At 44.3% G+C, this 22,334-nt stretch overlaps 1 protein-coding gene and 1 non-coding gene across 11 annotated transcripts in view; one reads left to right on the top strand and one right to left on the bottom strand.

Moving 5' to 3' along the window:
- The window catches only part of MAP7D2 (MAP7 domain containing 2), a 136,049-nt gene that overhangs the window by 30,166 nt on the left and 83,549 nt on the right, over positions 1-22,334 (top strand). The gene's annotated exons all lie outside the window — the stretch shown is intronic.
- On the bottom strand, positions 12,035-12,138 carry LOC127485006 (U6 spliceosomal RNA). The gene has a single exon (XR_007912215.1). It is a non-coding gene; the product is annotated as a U6 spliceosomal RNA (small nuclear RNA).

Genomic DNA, 22,334 nt, shown 5'->3' with positions numbered 1-22,334 from the left:
TTGAGTTTTAGAATGGCCTTCTAATGCATCTGCCTTCATGCTGTCATTATGAGGCTGGCTGGCTTTCTTTTCACTGGATGGGCGGTAAAGATTTTGAGAGCTAGGCCAGTGTGAGGGAGTGGGATGGAAGTACCTTGGGGACTGACCACTGACGTCATTATCTAGGAAGCATGAATTGTTATTTCAGTGTGTGTCTGGTGTGAGCAAGTTCTGGGACAGAAGTCAAATGCTCACTTTCCAAATGTAAGGCTTCTAAATGTGTAAATTCAACATGATTATTCTCAGAAACAATGTTCAATAAAGTGTATTTTCAACATCTACAAATATCAGTATTTGGCATGGGAAGCATTATTATTGGTAGTGAGAAAATATAGATTCAGTTTAGCTTTTTGCTTGCTTTTGTAGCCAAATCCGTTGGTTTGAATCCTGGTTCTGCTACTTTTACTAATCATATGACCTTGAGCCAAGTCACTTAACCTCTCGGGAAGCCATCTCTCCTCCTCTGTGGAACAGGAGAATAATAAATCTGGCCTCATGAAGTTGTTGTGGAGAACACTTTACATGGATCTGGCACAGAGCAAGAGCTCATTGAGTGTTAGTTGTTATTAAGAGGCCATATTTTATTGTATGCCTGCTGTATACAAGGCACCAGTTTTGTTTTTGGTGAATAAACTAAAGCCCCTTGAATGGAATTTGAGCTTTCTCTGTACAGTAATCACAAACAAATTTTCACAAACACTGGTGATTGTAGACATTGACATAAGAAAGATTTGGCTAAGATTAAGTTCTTGCTTAGAATTGAAAATACTGTAATTTCTTTTCTTTTTTTTTTTTTGACAGGCAGAGTGGACAGTGAGAGAGAGACAGAGAGAAAGGTCTTCCTTTTTCCATTGGTTCACCCCACAATGGCCGCTGTGGCCGGTGCACTGTGGCCAGCGCACCACACTGATCCGAAGCCAGGAGCCAGGTGCTTCTCCTGGTCTCCCATGTGGGTGCAGGACCCAAGCACTTGGGCCATCCTCCACTGCACTGCCGGGCCACAGCAGAGAGCTGGACTGGAAGAGGAGCAACCAGGACAGAATCTAGCGCCCCAACCGGGACTAGAACCTGGGGTGCCGGCGCCGCAGGCAGAGGATTAGTCTTATTGAGGTGCGGCGCCGGCCAGTAATTTCTTCTTTAAGTATATATTTAATTTTTTTTTTATTTGGGAAACAGGGACACAAAGAACCTATCCACTGACTCACCCCCTAAATAATGCAGCATTCCCTGTCTAGAGCTGAAACCAGAGTCCAGCAATGCAATCCAGGTTTCCCATGTGAGCATCAAGAACCCAGTCACTTGAGCCATCATGACTGCCTTCCAGGGTCTGCATTAGCAGGAAGCTAGAGTCAGGAGCAGAACCAAGTATTGAACCCAGGCATTCTGATATACGACAGGACATCCTAACATGTCCACTACTGGGTCAAATGCCTGCCCCAGTATTGTAATTTCTTGTGCATAAATTAAAACATTTTATCATTTACTATTGCCACTGGTGACTTTAATTGAAGCAAACCATCTTTTTCTTTTTTTTTTTTAAGATTAATTATTTATTTGAAAGTCAGAGTTACAGAGAGAGAGAAGGAGAGGCAGAAAGAGACAGAGAGACAGAGGTCTTCCATCCACTGGTTCACTCCCCAGATGACCTCAACGGTTGGAGCTACACTGATCCAAAGCCAGGAGCCAGGAGCCTCTTTTGGGTCTCCCACATGGGTGCAGGGGCCCAAGGACTTGGGCCATCTTCCACTGCTTTCCCAGGCCATAGCAGAGAGCTGGATCGGAAGTGGAGCATCAGGGACTCAAACCAGCGCCCATATGGGATGCCAGCGCTGAAGGCAGTGGCTTCACTCACTGCACCACAGCGCTGCCCCACCCCCCCAAACTGTCTTTTTCAAAACAAATAACCTTGATCAAAAAGGGTAGTCAGCGTCCTACTTAATGAGACTACTAATTGCTTTTGGTATTAAAAAGACATCAGCAGTGTTTGTTCTTGGGCATACTATATATATCTCCCGTTCCATTACCTCTCCATTATGATGGGATTGGAACAAGTACCAGAAGGCCCATGCTGTGGAACTTCCTGAGCCAAATGAGAGAGAAGCATAGTGTACTCTTCATACACGATCTGTCTTGTCTTTCCTTGTGTTGCAGGTTATATTTTGATTGGTAGAAAAAGAATAAGCTGCTGTTTAGGGAGGAAATTTGTGCTTTTGTTTCTTTTTTTTCTAAAGATTTATTTATTTGAAAGTCAGAATTACAGAGAGAGAGGGAGAGACAGAGAGATCTTCCATCCACTGGTTCACTCCCCAAATGGCCGCAACAGCCAAGGCCAGACCAGGCTGAAGCCAGGAGCCAGGAGGTTCATCCAGGTCTCCCAAATGAGTGCAGGGACCCAAGCACATGGGCTATCTTCTGCTTCCCCAGGCACATTAGTAGGGAGCTGAATCAGAAGTGGAACAGCCGGGACTTGAACCAGCACCCAATTGGGATGCAACACTGCAAACTGCTGCTTATCCTGCTGAGCCACAGTGCTGGCCCTGTTTTATTTCTTAAAACAGGAAATGCTAAGTATTCTGATGATAGAAGTCATGTGTCTCTTTTAGCCTGGGAGGACCTCTGGGCTCCGAGAGCCTACAGGAGTAGGGTGCTAAATTCCCCAGTAGCAAGGGCTGGGCAGTAGTTGCCTCCCAGAGGCATCTTTAGATACTGCTTCAGCCCCTCACTCAATGTTTGTTTGTTTCTTTCTTTCTTTCTTTTTTTTTTTTTTTTTTTGACAGGCAGAGTGGACAGTGAGAGAGAGACAGAGAGAAAGGTCTTAATTTTTCCGTTGGTTCACCCACAGTGGCTGCTGCGGCCGGTGCGCTGCGGCTGGCGCACCGTGCTGATCCAAAGCCAGGAGCCAGGTACTTCTCCTGGTCTCCCATGCGGGTGCAGGGCCCAAGCACCTGGGCCATCCTCCACTGCACTCCCTGGCCACAGCAGAGAGCTGGCCTGGAAGAGGGGTAACCAGGACAGAATCCGGCGCCCCAACTGGGACTAGAACCTGGTGTGCCAGTGCCGCAGGCGGAGGATTAGCCTATTGAGCCACAGCGCCAGCCTCTTTTTTTTTTTTTTTAAAGATTTATTTATTTATTTGAAAGTCAGAGTTACACACAGAAGGAGAGGCAGAGAGAGAGGTCTTCCATCCACTGGTTCACTCCCCAATTAGCCGCAACGGCTGGAGCTGTGCCAATCTGAAGCCAGGAGCTTCTTTCAGGTCTCCCATGTGGGTGCAGGGGCCCAAGGACTTGGGCCATCTTGTACTGCTTTCCCAGGCTATAGCAGAGAGCTGAATCGAAAGTGGAGCAGCTGGGACTAGAACCCGGTGCCTATATGGGATGCCAGCACTGCAGGCGGCGGCTTTACCCGCTCTGCCACAGCGCCGGCCTCCCAAGGCTCTTGACATGAGCTGCCAAGGCTATGGAAGCCTTTTGAGTCTACACTCTCCATCAGTATTTAGGCAAGACCATAAGCAAAGTGGAAGTTCTCTCCTCCCTTCAGAGAAAAGTACTTCCTTCTTTGATGACCACTTCTTTCCCCTGGGGTCTTATCCACCAAGGTCCTTCATGTAGGCTATTTTTCGCCACAGTGTCTTTTTTTTTTTTATTTTTTTTTTTTATTTTTGACAGGCAGAGTGGACAGTGAGAGAGAGAGACAGAGAGAGAAAGGTCTTCCTTTGCCGTTGGTTCACCCTCCAATGGCCGCCGCTGCAGCCGGCGCACCGCGCTGATCCGATGGCAGGAGCCAGGAGCCAGGTGCTTTTCCTGGTCTCCCATGGGGTGCAGGGCCCAAGCACCTGGGCCATCCTCCACTGCACTCCCTGGCCATAGCAGAGAGCTGGCCTGGAAGAGGGGCAACCGGGACAGAATCCGGCGCCCCAACCGGGACTAGAACCCGGTGTACCGGCGCCGCAAGGTGGAGGATTAGCCTATTGAGCCACGGCGCCGGCTCGCCACAGTGTCTTGGCTTTCCATGCCTGAAAGGCTCTCATGGGCTTTTCAGCCAGACCAGAATGCCTTAAGGGCTATTTGAATAGTTTTTATTTGCTTATATTTATTTCAGTTTTTATACCTTTTCTCAGAAGAAATGTGATCAGTAGTTTTCCTTATGTGAGATTCAAGTGCTGTTTTGGGAAAGAATTTTTAAATTTTTTTATTTGAGAGTCAGAAAGGTAGCTTCCACTTTCTGGTTCTTCCCAAATGCCCACAACAGCTAGAGCTGGGCCAGGCTGAGGCCAAGAGCCTGAAACTAAATCTGGGTGGCAGGCAGGGACCCAGGTACTTGAACCATCATCTGCTACCTTTCAGGGTGCACATTAGCAGGAAGCTGGAATGGAGAGTGAAGCCAGGACTCAAACCTAGGCACTCTGATATGGGATGAGAGCATTTCAGTTGGTGTCTCAATTGCTAAACCAAATGTCCACCTCTGGAAGAATTTTTAAATATATTCTGGACATAAATTCTTTCTCTGACATTTGTAATGTGAATATTTTCTCATTTTGTATGCCTTTTTATTTATTTATTTATTTATTTTGACAGGCAGAGTAGACAGTGAGAGAGAGAGAGAGAGACAAAGGTCTTCCTTTGCCGTTGGTTCACCCTCCAATGGCTGCAGCAGCCGGTGCGCTACGGCCGGCGCATTGCGCTGATCCGAAGCCAGGAGCCAGGTGCTTCTCCTGGTCTCCCATGCAGGTGCAGGGCCCAAGGACTTGGGCCATCCTCCACTGCACTCCCGGGCCACAGCAGAGAGCTGGCCTGGAAGAGGGGCAACTGGGACAGAATCCGGCGCCCCGACCGAGAATAGAACCCGGTGTGCCGGCGCCGCGAGGCGGAGGATTAGCCTAGTGAGCCACGGCGCCGGCCAACCTTTTTATTTTAATATTGTCTTTTGAAAAGCAGAAGATGTAAATTTTGACATGTGATTCATTAATCTTTTACTTTTTTAATTTGAGCTTGTTGTGTTCTAAGAAATACTTCCTTCCCAAAATCATGAAGAGTTTTCTCATAAAAATTTTATAGCTTTCTGTTTTACATTTAGTTCAGTTTTTAGTTAATTTTTATATATGATACAGTTATGGATCAAGGCTTATTTTTTGCCTACAGATGTCTACTTGTTGCAACACCGTTGAAAAGACCATTGTTTTCCTTTGAGGCCTTTGTCAAATATTCAGTTGCTTATATACTATGTGTGGATCTATTTTTGGACTCTTCATTCTTTTATTTATATAAGGTGAACAAACTTCACGTATTTCATATATACAGATTTAGGAGCATAATGATACTTCCCACCCTACCCTCCCTTCCACCCACACTCCTGCCCTCATTTCTCCTTTCTTTCTTACTCTTTCTTTTAATTTTTACAATGACATACTTTCAGTTTATTTTATGATCATAAGATTAACCCTCCACTAAGTAAAGAATTCAACAGATGGAAGGAAAAAAACATGGTTCTTCAACAGTAAAGACAAGGGCTGTAAACAATAATCAATTCTCAAAATGCCAATTTCACTCATATACATTAAATTTTTTATTACTACATACCAGGGAAGACATATTAGTATTTATCTTTTGGGAAATGGCTTAATTCACTCTGTGTAATGATTTCCAGTTGCATCCATTTTGTTGCGAAAGACAGGATTTCATTCTTTTTATGGCTGAGTAGTATTCCGTAGTGTATATATACCACATTTTCTTTACCCAGTCGTTCATTGATGGGCATCTGAGTTGATTCCATATCTTCGCTATTGTGAGTTGAGGTGTACATTCTGTTCTGTTGATCTTTGTCCTTATGCCAATACCACATTGTCTCAATTATTGGAAGCTATATTTATAATAAGCACCCCAAGAATGTTCTCATAATCGTATACATTTGAGAAACACTATGCTGGATTTTGCTAACGACCCTTCCAACAGTGATCATCCTAAATCTGTTTAATATCAACAAATCAGCCTCAATTTGTGTTCTGATCCTTTCTACTCAAAATGAGGTTCACAGATCAATGTCAACATCACCTGGGAACTTGTTGAAAATGCAGTCTCAGGCCCATCCCAGATCTACTGCAGAGAATCTGCAGTATAACAGTATTCCTAGGTGATTCACATCAAGTTTTCAATGCAGTTTCCTAGATATCATTCCTCTGAAGTAGGTTTCTTAACTTTTTGGGTCATTAATAACTCCACAATGATTGTAAATATTTTACTCAGCAGCAGTCATGTGTGTCTGAAATACCATAATTTCCAGAAATCAAGAGGGCTAGATTTTTTGAAGGTTTAATGTCCAAGGCAGGTCCTAAAAGTCCTTTCCTTAGAGGCTCACAATTTAGTATTTTGTTGTAGGTTTTTGTTGTGAATGTGGAATATAGTTTTCTCTGCAACCTATGCCTTTAAGACAAGGCCTTACCTTTCATCTCTAAGCAGCTGCCTCATAGACACACACATACACACACACACAGACACACACATGCCCCAATTTGTTATATTTTGAAATCAGACTACCTAAGTTGTCATCTACTTCTGCCATTTACTAGGTCTGTGACCTCAGGAAAGAGTATTTTTTTTTTTAATACTCATCTGTTAATTTGAAGGGGAAGAGGGAGAGACAGAGAGACAGGTTTTCCTTTCTCTCATTCATTTCCCAAATGTTTACAATGACTGGGCTGGTCTAGGCCATAGCCAGGAGCCTGGAGTTCCATCTGGGTCTCCCATGTGGGTGGCAGGGGCCCAAGTACTTGAGCCATCCTTTGCTGCTTTCTCAGGCACACTGGAAGGTAGCTGGATCAGAAGCTAAACAACCGTGTTCCTAAAGTTGTAATTGTGAAATGTATAACGTTTGTAAATGTAAAACTGCATAATTCCACATACATTCCCACGGAATTACTTCTAAGGGTACAGTTTAAAAACTTGTGATCGGACCCCAAATCCCCTTTAAGCTGGGTGATAAAAATAGCATTTTAAATGTTAAAGTAAGGGGCTGGGTTAACGCCCTGGCCTGAAGCGCAGGCATCCCATGTGGGTGCCATTTCTAGTCCCGGCTGCTCCTCTTCCAATCCAGCTCTCTGCTATGGCCTGGGAAAGCAGTACAAGATCGCCCAAGTCCTTGGGCCCCTGCACCCTTGTGGAGACCTGGAAGAAGCTCCTGGCTCCTGGCTTCAGATCAGTGCAGCTCCAGCTGTTGCGGCCAAATGGGGAGTGAACCATCTGATGGAAGACTTCTCTCTCTATCTCTCCTCTCTCTGTGTAGCTCTGACTTTCAAATAAATAAATAAATCTTTAAAAAAAAGTTAAAGTGATCATATAAAATAGGATTAAGTGTTTGGTAATAATAATAGAATTAAAAAGGAATGAGTGTTCCAACATGGGAAGTGGTCTACACATCAGACTCAGAATGACAATTGCTTTAAGTAGCACTCTGACCTCAGAAGCAGCCCTCAAAGGCATCCTGGTCTGGGTGAAAAGCCCATGAGAGCATTTCAGGCATGGAAGGCCAAAACACTGTGGCAAAAAGTATCCTACATTTAGGACCTCTGTGGGTGAGACTCTAGTGGAAAGAGTGGTAATCAAAAAAGGATGTACTTTTCTCTGAAGGGAACATCCACTTTGCTTATGGCCTTGTCTAAATACTGAAGGAGTTTGTGGATTCAGAAGGCTTCCATAGCCTTGGCAACTTGTGTTAAGAGCCTTGGGTGATCACTGATGTCATAGATAAGAGTATTGATTGTTAAATTAACAACAGGAGTCACTGTGCACAAACTTCCCATGCAGGAAGTAAAACTTGTTCTCAAAGATTTACCTCATTTTAGTATATTAAGTAGAGGATATTCTTATGTCCTATAAGCTATAGTTATGTCTAAGTGCTTGCAAAAGATATAGCATTCGTGGATTATTCTTCAGAGTTAATTAAGTTTCTCAAAAAAATGCTTAAAAATGAAAAAATTAAAAAATATAAATTAACCTCAAAGATTTACTTTCATTGAATTAAAAATATGTTTTCCTTATTGTAAAAATAATCCTTCTGGTGTTCTGTTGCACAGTAGGATAACAGTAGTTAACAATAACATTGTAGGGGCTGGTGCTGTGGAGCAGCGGGTTAACGGCCTGGCCTGAAGCGCCGGCATCCCGTATGGGCACCGGTTCTAGTCCTGGCTGCTCCACTTCCGATCCAGCTCTCTGCCATGGCCTGGAAAAGCAGTAGAAGATGGCCCAAGCCCTTGGGCCCCTGCACACCCACATGGGAGACCCAGAAGAAGCTCCTGTCTCCTGGCTTCAGATTGGTACAGCTCCAGCAGTTGCAGCCAATTGAGGAGTGAACCAGTGGATGGAAGACCTCCCTCCCTCTCTCTCTCTCTCTCTCTCTCTCTCTCTGCCTCTCCTCTCTTCTGACTTTCAAATAAATAATAAATAAATCTTTAAAAAAAAAAAACAAAAAAAACCAATAACATTGTATATTTCTTTTTTATTTTTATTTATTTATTTATTTATTTTTTGACAGGCAGAGTGGACAGTGAGAGAGAGAGACAGAGAGAAAGGTCTTCCTTTGCCGTTGGTTCACCCTCCAATGGCCTCCGCGGCCGGCGCGCTGCGGCCGGCGCACCACGCTGATCCGATGGCAGGAGCCAGGAGCCAGGTGCTTTTCCTGGTCTCCCATGGGGTGCAGGGCCCAAGCACCTGGGCCATCCTCCACTGCACTCCCTGGCCACAGCAGAGAGCTGGCCTGGAAGAGGGGCAAGCGGGACAGAATCCGGCGCCCCGACCGGGACTAGAACCCGGTGTGCTGGCGCCGCTAGGCGGAGGATTAGCCTAGTGAGCCGTGGCGCCGGGCCCCCCCCCCCCCTTTTTTTTTTGACAGGCAGAGTGACAGTGAGAGAGAGAGACAGAGAGAAAGGTCTTCCTTTGCCATTGGTTCACCCTCCAATGGCCGCCGCGGCCGGCACGCTGCAGCCGGCGCACCGCACTGATCCGATGGCAGGAGCCAGGTACTTATCCTGGTCTCCCATGGGGTACAGGGCCCAAGCACTTGCGCCATCCTCCACTGCACTCCCTGGCCACAGCAGAGAGCTGGTCTGGAAGAGGGGCAACCGGGACAGAATCCGGCGCCCCAACCGGGACTAGAACCCGGTGTGCCGGCGCTGCAAGGCGGAGGATTATCCTAATGAGCCACGGCGCTGGCATTGTATATTTCTAAATAGCTAGAAGAAAGACTTTTGAATGTTTACACTACAAAGAAATCTTGAATATATGAAGTGATGGATGTTAATTATCCTAATTTGATCATTAAAATGTATGCACGCATGGACATATTACATATTGCCCCATAAATATGTACAATTATTGTGTGCCAATAAAAAATAATCTAATAAATTTTTTTTTAAAAAAAGCTAAGCAGCTGGAACCTGAACCAGTGCTCCAGTATGGGATGCCAGCATTGCAGGCAGCAGTTTAGCTCACTGTGCCACAATGCCAGCCCCAGGAATATGTCAACCACTCAATTTCTTCACCTCAAAAATGGGGACAATAATAGTACTTACCTCACAGATTTGTTGGGGAAATTTAAAAATTAAATTTTAGACATGTAAAGCAGTAAGGACTATACCTGGCACAACTGATGTGGGTTGTCATCATCATCATTATTTTTGTTTTCATCATTGTTATATGAACTGGCTATTGGTGAAATCTATCATTTTCTAAGCTCTCCAGATTCCTCAGCAACTAAATTCATCATCTTGCCCCCAAGTCTCCTGAGACTACTTTCCTATTTCTGCAGATGGTGCCAACCCCTGCATTCCAGCTATCCGGGTACAAAACCTCACATCTCCTTTGACTCTGTCCTGCCCACCTCCATTCAGCTGCCTATTTGTTTGTTGTCTACTTCCCCATGCTACAATTCGTACTTTCCTTTCCACTCAGAATCTCATAAACTCTTTTCTCGCAATGTAGCTGAAAGGGGGGGGTGAGGTTTCTGTGGTCCCAGCCCTACAACAGGAGCAGATGGGAGGACAGGATTGAGTATAAGGTAGACCTCAGTAGTGTGAGAGGCAGGACAAGGAAAGGACAGTGGGGAGAGGTCTCTGAGAAGGATCATGTCATATGTCAGAACCTTTCTGTATGTGCAATGCCTTTAGCCTTTATATGTTCCTCTATGGGTTCCACTCTGCATAGAGTGAAGGTTTTTTTTTTTTAATTTATGTATTTATTTATTTGAAAGGCAGAGATACAGAGAGAGAAGGAGAAGGGGGGGGGGTGAGAGTAATGAGAATGAAACTTCTATCCACTGGTTCACTCCTCCAATGGCTGCACTGGCCAGGGCTGGACCAGGTCCAAGACAGGAGCTTCTTCCAGATCTCCCATGTGGGTGCAGGAGCACAAGCACTTGGGCCATCTTCTGCTGTTTTCCCAGGTGCATTAGCATGGAGCTGGATTGGACGTGGAGTAGCTGGAACTTGTACCGGTGCCCATATGGTATGCCAGCACTACAGGCAGAGGCTTGACCTTCTATGCCACAGTGCCAACCCCTAGAATGAAGGTTTTAGAGTAAATTGGGCCAATTGGAAAAAACTCAAGAAAGTATTTTACTCCAGTAACTGTTTTTATCTTTTTTTCCTTACATTTGGTGACCATCTCAGTATACATGGTGTATGGAACCATCATGCCCTTTCCTTAGCAAAGAGCTCCCAGTTTTGAAATGTCAGAAGACTGATACTATGCTTAATGAAAGTATTTGCTTTATTGATGAGCAAAACCTCAGGTTACCTTGGGAACATATTTGCCCTTCCTGTTACTATAAAAAGGGAGGCAGTGACTACAGTTGTGAAGCAACCTACATTTTACCTATTCTTTATGGTAAAAACATTCCATAGGGGAAATGCTATACTTTTTAATAATTTTGATCACTTAAGACTTCCTTTTCATAATAATCAAATAAAGTAAATCCAGTTTTCAAATGCTTATGGGTTTTTAAAGGATGAAAGCTGTTTCCATCCCTTTCTTCTCTACAGTGCCCAAAATAAGTGGACAGGTATTTGTTAGAACACACAAAGTGAATTGTTTCCATGTATAGGGTTTATGACTAAGGATATATTCTGTGTTAATATCCTCCATTGCAGATTGCCACCATAGTTTTACTGTATTGCTATCTAGGAAAGTGGAGTTGGGGCAGTTACTTCCATGATGATTTTTTAAAGATTTATTTATTTATTTGAAAGGCAGGTTTACAGAGAGGAGAGTCAGAGAGGTCTTCCATCTGCTGGTTCACTCCCCAATTGGCCACAACAGCTGGAGCTGCGCTGATCCTAAGCCAGGAGCTTCTTCTGGGTCTCCTATGTGGGTGCAGGGGTCCAAGGACTTGGGCCATCTTGTACTGCTTTCCCAGGCCATAGCAGAGAGCTGGATCAGAAGTGGAGCAGCCAGGACTTGAACTGGCATCCATATGGGATGTCAGTGCTGCAGGTGGTGTTTTTACCTGCTACGCCACAGCGCCAGCCCCCATAATGATTGTTTAAAAAAATTACCACTACTGTTAAAGCATTTAGTCATAGTCCTTCCTAGGGGAACAAATTATGCCCATTGGTGTTATCAAACACTTATGTGAAATTTATTAATTCTGTCTTTTGATAAAGAAATTAAAAACATGAGGATATTGCTATGAATTGCTACTGTTTTAGCAAAGTTGTACTAATGGAAATAGTGTTTATCATTTTCTAGCCTTTCCGCTTACCACTGTGATAAGATATGTTTGCTATAAAGAAGATTTTCTACTTGTCACATGCAGTATGGCTTACTACAGCAGGCTTTCTCACCTTTGGCACTGCCGATTTTGCAGGCTGGATGATTCTTTGTTAGTGGAGGCAGGACTGCCCTGTGAATCATAGGATGTTTAGGAGCATCTCTGGCCTCTACCCACTAGATGCCAGTCACACTACCCCCTAGCAGTTGTGACAGTTTGTTTTTTTATTTTTATTTTTGAAAATATGGAATACTTCACAAATTTGCATGTCATACATGTGCAGGGGCCATGCTAATCTCTATATCGTTCCAATTTTAGTATATGTGCTGCTGATGCAAGCACAGTTGTGACAGTTTAAAATGTCTACACAATCACTCCTGATTGACAACCATGTATTAGCGTAAAAGGATTGTGTACCATGCAATTTTTAGAGGCACCGGTCATTTAAAGCACTAGTTTTTGGTCAGCTGTAACAGAAATTTATGTGGTAACATTTAAGTGTGATAGTTTGGCTAATTTAAAATAAAGAGATGAATTCAAAACCTGATTACTCTGATAAACTGGCATACTTAAATAGCAGTAGCATATTGTTGTCCTCTGATGATGAGTTCTAAAGGTGAAAGGCAACATGCAGGATTTGAAAATGTGTATATCATCAGTTTTTCTCTTCTGGCAATGGAAAACAAGGTAAGGAGTAGTGACAGCCAGCCAGTTGTCAAGGCACATTGCACAGGCATAACTATAGTGCACAAAAAGTACTTTTCTTCTGTGTTGTTTTTGAATGTCAGGGACCTTTTCTGTTAAATAGCCAAAAAGAAAGCCTAGATATGTCCATAAACCTTGGCACTTCACTCCTGAAGGCCCCATTGTTATAAGAGAGGGAAGAGATGTATAATTTGGGGCATGCTCGGGCTGACTTGCCCCAATTGGTAGAGTTGGAAACATACTAGGGGATTCCAATTCAATCCCATCAAGGTGGCATGTGCCAATGCCATCTCACTATTCCAAGTGATCAATTTCAGTTCACAATTGATCATAATGAAAGGACTAAGAGTCAAAGGGAGCACATAAACAAGTCTAGTATCTGCTAACCAGAAACAAATATTAAATGTCCTCATTTTGTCTTTTGTCTTCAGCATCAATCTTTAATGTTATATTTTCAAAATAAGCTTTTGACCACTAGTGGCAATAAGTAGAACTTTGATTCCTTCTTTTGTTTTTCCAAGGAAGATTTTAGCAAGGGTGGGGCTAAATTCAGTTGGCAAGATTAGGGATATCTAAAAAACTGTTTAGAGCCTAGCTGACTGCCATGAATGATGTTGAGTAGCTTAAAAAGAATCTGTGCCAGGAAACTGCTTTTGCTCCAAGGCCTCAGTGTGTCCTTGAAGGTTGTTCTTATTTAAGGAATGTATTGTAGGAGCTGGCATTGTGGCATAGCAGGTAAAGCCTGCAACACCAGCATCCCACGTGGGCGCTAGTTCATGTCCTGGTTGCTCTGCTTCTGATCTAGCTCCCTGATAATGGCCTGGGAATGCAGTGGAGGATGGTCCAGGTCCCTGGGCACCTGACACCCACGTGGGAGACCCAGAAGAAGCTCCTGGCTCCCAGCTTCATTCCTGGCCCAGTGCTGACCATTGCAGCTGTCTGTAGAGTGAACCAATGGATGGGGAATCTCTCTCTCTCTCTCTCTCTCTTTGAAAATGAATGGATGAACCTTTTCTTAAAAAAATTGTATTGTAGCTGAGCTGAGGATGCTAGACACACAGGTCTACATAGTCCTGAGGTGAAGTGTAGTTCTTCTGGGTATACTTTTCAGAGAGAAATAGAACAGGGGTTGTAATTTTCAATATCAATCTTACTATGTCTCTAAATTACAATACAAAGAACCTCTTTATTTCTTTCTTTGGATTTTGTTTTAAAACTAAGGAATCCTAGAACTGAGGCCAGTGGTAGGAGGCACAGGCCTGATTGTCATACTAACTTGGATTCTGTGTCAGTAGCCTGGACAGCCGCCCCTCAACTCTTAACTGGGGCCATCTCTGATACTAGGCTGGAATTGCCTTGAACTGAAGTGGAGCAGCAGGGCCAGGAGGGTTAGTGGTTTGAGTTGCTCAGCAGTGGTTTAAGTTCAGATCTGGGCCCCAGAGAAATGGCAAGGAGGAGTGGTCAGCATGGCAATAAGGGACTGTCCTCAAGGAAGAGTTTTGAAGACTTTCCAACCCTGTAACAATGAGGATGGCGGGACCCCATGCTAACATGAGCATGTCAAGTGTTCAGAAGCACTTGGAACAAGAACAAAATAAGGAATTTGAGACAATAACCTCTCCGGTTGCCTTGCTCATACTCGGGAGTGCAGCCATACTTATTATAGGAACTAGGGATGTTATAGCCAGCTGGGTTGGGAGTAGCATGGAGATTGGCTAGACCCTTTGGGACCCTTTACATATCTTTTACTTTTTTTTTTTTTTTTTTTGACAGGCAGAGTAGACAGTGAGAGAGAGAGACAGAGAGAAATGTCTTCCTTTTGCCGTTGGTTCACCCTCCAAAGGCTGCCGCGGCCGGCCCATCGCGCTGATCCGAAGCCAGGAGCCAGGTGCTTCTCCTGGTCTCCCATGTGGTGCAAGGCCCAAGCACTTGGGCCATCCTCCACTGCACTCCCTGGCCACAGGAGAGAGCTGGCCTGGAAGAGGGGCAACCGGGACAGAATCCAGCGCCCCGACCGGGACTGGAACCCGGTGTGCCGGCGTCACAAGGCGGAGGATTAGCCTAGTGAGCCACGGCGCCGGCATATCTTTTACTTTCATGGTCATTAAACATACACAAAAGCCTGAAAAAAAATCAAATGACACTATTAACAATGGGAATGCTACAGTAATTTCTCTTTAGCAGCTATTACCTGCTAGATTCTGTCCACAGTTTCAGAGCAATGTTCCCAAGTTTCCTGTGTGTTGTTGCTGAAAAAAGCAAATAATCAAAGTTATCTTTTCCATGTGTCTGAACCTTTTTCCAGAAGCCCAAGGCCTTTCTAAGTTTCATCTTGGAATGGTGACTTAGAGGCTTGTATTTTTCACATGACACACTGTAAGCAACTATTTTCCCTAGAAAGCAGCCTCTGCCTCACCACTGAAGGAAAATACTGGGTGGGTTAGGGTTAGCAATAATGATGTCTAACATTTGGTGGTCAGTGACTGTGTAGCAGACTGTGTTATGAGCAGTGCACACACACTCCCCCCAAACCCCATTAGTGCTCCTTCCAGTCCAGTCAGTAAGACTGGAGCTCAGTCCGTCTGGCTCCGGAGCGTCTGCTCCCAGGCACTGAACTCAGCTGCCTTCTCTCTACCTGCTGGGGCCTGGGAGGGCTTTTTTTTTCCACCAAAGAAACCTTTTATTTAAGGAATACAGACTTCATGCATTTCGTAAGTACAAGTTTAGGAATATAGTGATTCTTCCCACAATACCCGCCGTCCCACCCCTCCTCCTCTTCCCTATCCCATTCCCAGTAAGATCCATTTTCAATTAACTTCCTACACAGAAGACCAACTCTATACTAAGTAAAGAGTTCAACAATTTGCATGGGGAAAAAAAACTGTTCCTCAACAGTCAAGACAAGGGCTGTTCAGTCATTGCATTGGCAGCATTTGGGAATGTCTGCAGTACTATCCAATTTCCTGCCCTTTGGAAGTGTCATGGCATCAAGTGCATGATGGGAGAATATGTGTCAGTCATGATATTTTCATATAGTAACCTTTTGGTTAGTTAAAGGTCACTGCAGGGATGCTGGAGCTGATTCCAAGTGGCAGAACCATGGGCATTTTACTTTTCCATTGCATGGAAAGGTGGGGGGTTGGGTGGTGCAGACAGAACTGCAGTGCGTGCAGGGCTGCAAGGAAGAGCACATACTCTGCTGTGTGACCTGAGCATCTTGACCTCTCATCTAGAGATTTCGATTATAGTTGGATTAGGTGTTCTGTCATAGGGCCAGTTACTGTAGTGAAGAATATTGAAGTATGTGGGAATCAAGAAAATAAAAGAGTTTGATACTGTAACGGCACACTTGTATGTGTCATTAACTACTTGAGAGAGAGCATGAATGAATTCCTTGTTTCTTTTGGTTTTAGCTGCTTATCTGTAAACAAGGTCTGGGCTAATTGCTCTATAATACTCCTTCAAGTTTTAGTGTGTTTGATGTAGTAGTGATTTCTGATGTCACCTTTTTCAGCTGCAATGTATAATTTGTTAATAAAAAAGGGATTTTGTAATTTAAAAAAAGTCACTGCATCTTGAAATTAATTTCACTTCTTTTTTTTAGAAACTTACTTAAATTTATTTTTAAAGATTTATTTATTTATTTGAAAGAGTTACACAGAGAGAGAAGGAGAGGCAGAGAGAGAGAGGTCTTCCATCTGCTGGTTCACTCCCCAACTGGCCGCAATGGCCAGAGATGTGTCGATCCAAGGTAAGAAGCCAGGAGCTTCTTCCAGGTCTCCCACGTGGGTGCAGGGGCCCAAGGACTTCGGCCATTTTCTGCTGCTTTCCCAGGTCATAGCAGAAAGCTGGAATGGAAGTGGAGCAGTCGGGTCTTGAACTAGTGCCCATATGGGATGCCAGCACTGCAGGTGGCGGCTTTACCTGCTATGCTATAGTGCCAGCCCCAGAAACTTAATTAACTTTAAAGAGGTACCCGAGAATGATACATCTTTTGTGAGCACTTAGACATTATTATATTACAACTCTTGGAGGACAGAGGTCCTGTATGGGAAGTTAGTGTGCAGTGACTCCTGTTGTTAATTTAACAATCAACACTCTTGTATGACATCAGTGATCACCCAAGGCTCTTAACATAAGTTGCCTAGGCTATGGAAGCATTTTGAATCCACAGACTCCTTCAGTATTTAGACAAGGCCATAAGCAGAGTGGAAGTTCTCTCTTCCCTTCAGAAAAAAGTGCCTCCTTCTTTGGTGACCACTTCTTTCTGGGAGGGCTTTTCACAGGTCATGCTGTCCGCACGATTAGAGCCCTGCATCATGTAAGGCTCCAGATGCTCACACCAAAGCCCCATGTGTTGGAGCATTCCCATCTCAAGAGGACCTCAGGCCACGTTTGACTGCTTGGCCCTGTATGCTCTGTCCATGGCCGAAACCTCTGTATTTGCTCTGCTGTCCATATTCACTCCTTAATTGATAGCAGCCCAGCTTGCCTGCTTTTTGTGATCATCCCCAACAGAATAGGTAGAGTCCAAATTCTTGTAGCTGAAGAACAGGCATGCGGAAATAATTCTTTGATGACCATAAACATAGAGAGCAAGGGAATCAGGAGGTAGAAGAGAGATGACCTTAGAACTACTGCAGTTTCCTAAGGATCTCTGTGCTTAGCTTTGTAGATTTCATTTAGCTAGAAAATCTTGCTGTAAATAGAGTATGCTGTGCATTTTGGCCCCTGTTGAAATTATACATATGTGTATTTTGTTTATTGTAGACACACAGTAACCTAGGTAAATCTTGCTTCCCAGATGAGGAGTTAAGTTTTGCATCATGGTGCCCAGTAGATAATCAATTTTTCTAGGTTTTGTCATCATCAGCTACCATTGAATTTGTTCATCTTACCTTCTAAGTTAGGTATAAGCTTGGCAGAGCAAATCTTAGAACAGAAACTATAACCTCTTAGAAAGTTGTGGGAGGCTTTCTGGGGGAATTTTGTGGCCTTCTTGGGCAGATGGAAGTGACTCTGTAGCCTGGGACTCAAGGGCCCAGTGAGCATGTGCCACACCTTGTTTGATGTTCTCAAATATCTTCAGAGGAAGGGAACCAACTATGAATTCTCCTGCAATGCCAAGCATTTTTACAGTATCCCACCCAATCCTGGAAAGTAGATAGTAATGTTATTGTTTTGTGGAAGAGAAACTGGAAAGCTCTGATATGTTATAAGACTTACCCAAGGTCCCTTGACTGGAATACAGTTGGGTATAGGCCATATAGTTGGAGCTCACAAGAGGCCCTCAGGGTCAAGGGGGCTGAGCTTTATGGGTTCATGGAGAGGCAATTCAGGAACAGTTTTATTGGAAGCTGTAGCAAGAACTAGACTGGACATTTGCAACTGGAATGTAGTATGAGGATAGTCATGGGCATGAGAAAGGCAGATTCACAGTGACCCTGGAATAGAATGGTTGTGAAGGAAGGGTTCAGAACCAAGAAACCAGCTTTTTTAATTAATTAATTTGAGACACAGAGGGAGAGACAGAGAGAGAAAGTCTTCCATCTTCTGGTTCACTCCCGAAATGGCTGCAACAGCCAGGAGCCAGGAGCTTCTTCTAGGTTTCCCACATGGATGCAGGGGCCCAAATACTTGGGCCCTCTTCCACTGCTTTCCTAGGGCATTAGCAGAGAGCTGGATCAGAAGTGGAGTAGCCAGTGCTCGAACCAGTGCCCATATGGGATGCTGACAATGCAGGTGGAGGCTTAACCTACTACACCACAGCAGTGGCCCCAAAACCAGCTTCTAAGACCTCCTTATCTCCTGGATTCTACCAGCAAGGTTAGGGTTTTTTGCCATACTCTTCAAGATCACTGCAGCTAGGGCCAACATTGTGGCACAGTTTTTGGCACTAGCATCCCATAAGAGCTCTGTTTCAAGTCCTGGTTGCTCCACTTTAGATCCAGCTTTCTGCTAATTCACCTGGGAAAGGAACAGATGATGGCCCAACTGCTTGGATGGAGTTCTAGGCTCCTGGCTGCAGCCTAGCCCAGCCCCAGCCATTACAGTCACTTGGGGAGTGAACCAGCAGATGGAAGATTCATTCTCTCTCTCTCTCTCTCTCTCTCTCTCTCTGTAACTCTCCCTTTCAAATAAATAAAATAAATCTTATAAATCACTATAGCTCCAACCAATCCCTGGCCTTTGTAGATGAATTTGGTTCCCATGCTGACCCTGGTAAGGAGCAAACCTCCTGTTTCTCAGTCTGTTCTTCAAATCTGAATCCCCCTACCTCTTCATAGATCCACAATAAAGATACGATTACCCAAGAGATGCAGGATTATTCTTTGTAGCTTTGGGCACTAATAACAGATAGTAGATCACCTGCCCTGAATGTTGCTTTCTATCTCTCTCTCTCTCTATCTCTCCTTCTATGTATTTGAAAGGCAGAGTTAAAGACAGATCTTCCATCCACTGGTTCACTCCCCAAATGGCCATAACAGCCAGGACTGGGCTGGGCCAGAGCCAGGAGCTTCTTCTGGGTGTCCGATGTGAGTACAGGGGCCCAAGCACTTAGGCCACCTTCCACTGCTTTCCCAGGTGCATCAGCAGGAAGCTGGATTGGAAGCAGAACAGCCGGGACTTGACCTGGCTCCCATACGAGATGCTGGCATTGCAGGTGGTAGCTTTACCCACTGCACCACAATGCCGGCCCTGATTTTTGCCTTTTCTACTTGTTGCAGTTGTCCTTTTTTAAAAATTTATTTATTTATTTGAAGGGCAGAGTTACAGAGAGGCAGAGGCAGAGAGAGAGAGAGAGAGAGAGAGGGAGAGAGAGAGAGAGAGAGAGAGAAGTCTTCCATCCACTGCTTCACTCCCCAAATGGCCACAACGGCCAGAGCTGGGCCAATTTGCAGCCAGCAGCCAGGAGACCCTTCTGAGTCTCCCATGCAGGTGCAGGGGCCCAAACACCTGGGCCATCTTCTGCTGCTTTCCCAAGTCATAGCAGAGAGCTGGATTGGAAGTGGAGTAACTGGGACTCCAACCAGTGCCCATATGGGATGCTCACACTGCAGGCAGTGGCCTCACCTGCTTCGCCACAGCACCAGCCCCTGTTGTAGTTGTTAATAGCTTTACAAATAGGTATAATTTATATACTCTACCATGCACAGATTTTAAGTGTACCATCTGTTCAGTTTTAGCAGATACATTTGTTGCGTTTGCCCAGGCCCTCATGAACACATTAGTCCCCAAACTGTTGGGAGCCCAACCTGCCAGGGCCCTAGGCAGGAAGCAGAAATTGAGATGCCCGATGAGTCCTCTCACTAGAGACTTGGGGTAAGTGAAAACAATGCTGAATGAAAGCAGGATTTAAATATCAGGGAAGGTCAAAGGCTAGCTCTCCACTGTAGTATACATGGTGGTGTGATAATGCTAATGGTGTTGCTTTCTGAGTGCTTGATATGTCCTAAGCACTTGGCATATGTGTTGTCATTTAAGAACCATATGTGGGCCGGCGCTGAGGCTCAGTAGGCTAATTCTCTGCCTGTGGTGCTGGCACCCTGGGTTCTAGTCCCGGTCAGGGCGCCGGATTCTGTCCCAGTCGCTCCTCTTCCAGTCCAGCTCTCTGCTGTGGCCCGGGAGTACAGCGGAGGATGGCCCAAGTGCTTGGGCCCTGCACCCGCGTGGGAGACCAGGAGAAGCACCTGACTCCTGGCTTCGGATCAGTGCGGTGCGCCGGCCGCAGCGGCTATTTAGGGGTGAACCAACGGAAAAGGAAGACCTTTCTCTCTGTCTCTCTCTCTCTCTCACTGTCCACTCTGCCTGTCAAAAAAAAAAAAAAAAAGAGCCATATCTGAACCAGTAGTGATGATGATGATGATGATAGCATTAGCATTTATTTGGAATTTAATATGTGCAAAGAGCTTTACATATATAGTTGGCCCTCTGTATCCACAGGTTCTACAAACACATATTCAACCAACTTTATTTATTTACTTTTTGACAGGCAGAGTTAGACAGTGAGAGAGAGAGAGAGTTCTTCCTTCTGTTTATTCAACCAACTTTAAATCAAAAATATTTTTACTGTGTCTGTAATAAACATGTACATATTTTTCTTGTCATTATTCTCTAAACAGTATCTTAAACCAACATGTATGTAGCATTTATATTGTATTAGATATTATAAATAACCTGTATATGATTTTAAAGTATACAGAAGGATGTGCATACATTATATGCAAATACTGTATCATTTTGTATGAGAGACTTAAGCATCTTCAGATTTTGGTATCCACAGAGTGTCCTGGAGTCAATCTGAGTGATGATTATCATCATCAAGCTTCACATTACTCTATGATGTAGGTTTTATTATTACCCCTGTTTAACAGATGAGAAAATTGAGGCTTAGTACCTTTCCCAAGAGTCACACTGTTAATACATGTTGAGCAGGGATTTGGCTGAGCTGGGAAGGGCCCGTTCATTTTTCTTCATATCTTCCTTTGTGCATCCCTATAAGAATAGCTACCAGTCTCCAAACACCTAGATCCCTAGGTCAGTGCTCCTTCCTTTAGTCAGCCTTCCTTCTCAGTATTGATCAGCCAGACTGGCCTCAAATCCAAGCTTTGATCTTAATGGCTATATGACTTTGGACAGATTTCTTAACCTCTCTGATTCACAGCTTCCTCATTTATATCATGAAGGTATGTCCTACATCCTAGGATCATTCTGAGCATTATATAACATTTGTAGAGCTAGTACCTAGCAGGATATATATGTACAGGAGTGATACCGTTGGATTAGAAAAAGACAGTCTAGGGGCCGGCACAGTGGCATAGTGGGCTAAACCTCTGCCTGCAGCCTGAGAATCCCATATGGGTGCCAGTTCATACCCCAGCTACTCCTCTTCCGATCCAGCTCTCTGCCAAGCCTGGGAAAGCAGTAGAAGATGGTCCAAGTGCTTGAGCTCCTGTACCCGCGTGCAAGACCCAGAAGAAGCTCCTGGCTCCTGACTTCAAATCAGCCCAGCTCCAGCCGCTATGGCCATCTTGGGGCTGAACCAGCAGATAGAAGACCTCAGATGGGGGTCTTAAAAAAAAAAAAAACACAAAGGTAGCCTGATTGGTTTCCAGGCATGTGTGCAGAAAACTTATTGGTGGAAGATGGAGAGTAATGAGTAGGAGTATGTGCACTGGAAGAGCTCCATTTGTTGAGATCCTACTGTGTGCTAGATACAGTTAAGCAGTTCCTAAGCTATCTCATTTAATTCTCACTAAACACTCTTATCTCTGATTTATTGAAGAGGAAGCTTAGAGCAGTTCTTGGGGGACTTTGCTGTTATGTGTTTTTCTAATAACCCTATACAGAGAACTTTGTGGCAGATAGGCAATGATTGCATGCCAGATTTGGGGGCAGGCAGAGTGGTCCATTCTTGTTGTTATTTGACCTTGATGTCAAAGTGCTGTGCTCTTTGTATTGTTTTGACTTGACTCACTTTTTACATTTGGGAGGAAAAGGCAAACCTCATCCTTTTCTTAACTGTACAATTATGATTTAAGAAAAGATTTAAGAATCATTTGAATTATTAGTAATACTCTTAACACATCTGAGTTTTTCTGGAAAATAATTTAGTTAGCTGTTTTCAAAGGAAACCTCTAAGAATTTAGTGAGCATATTTTATTAAACATAATGTTATAGATTTGTGTATATTTTAAATTAATATATTCTGTTTATTAGAAAGAGAGAGGGACAGACAGAACTGCCATTTGCTAATTCACTCCCTAAATGCCTGTCATGGCTGGGGCTGAGCCAGGCTGAAGCCAGGAGGTTGGAATTCAATATGGGATTCC

Source organism: Oryctolagus cuniculus, chromosome X (assembly GCF_964237555.1).
Source record: "Oryctolagus cuniculus chromosome X, mOryCun1.1, whole genome shotgun sequence".
NCBI lineage: Eukaryota > Metazoa > Chordata > Mammalia > Lagomorpha > Leporidae > Oryctolagus > Oryctolagus cuniculus.
Note: the sequence above shows the minus strand (reverse complement) of the source record. Positions and strands in the feature narration are given on the sequence as shown.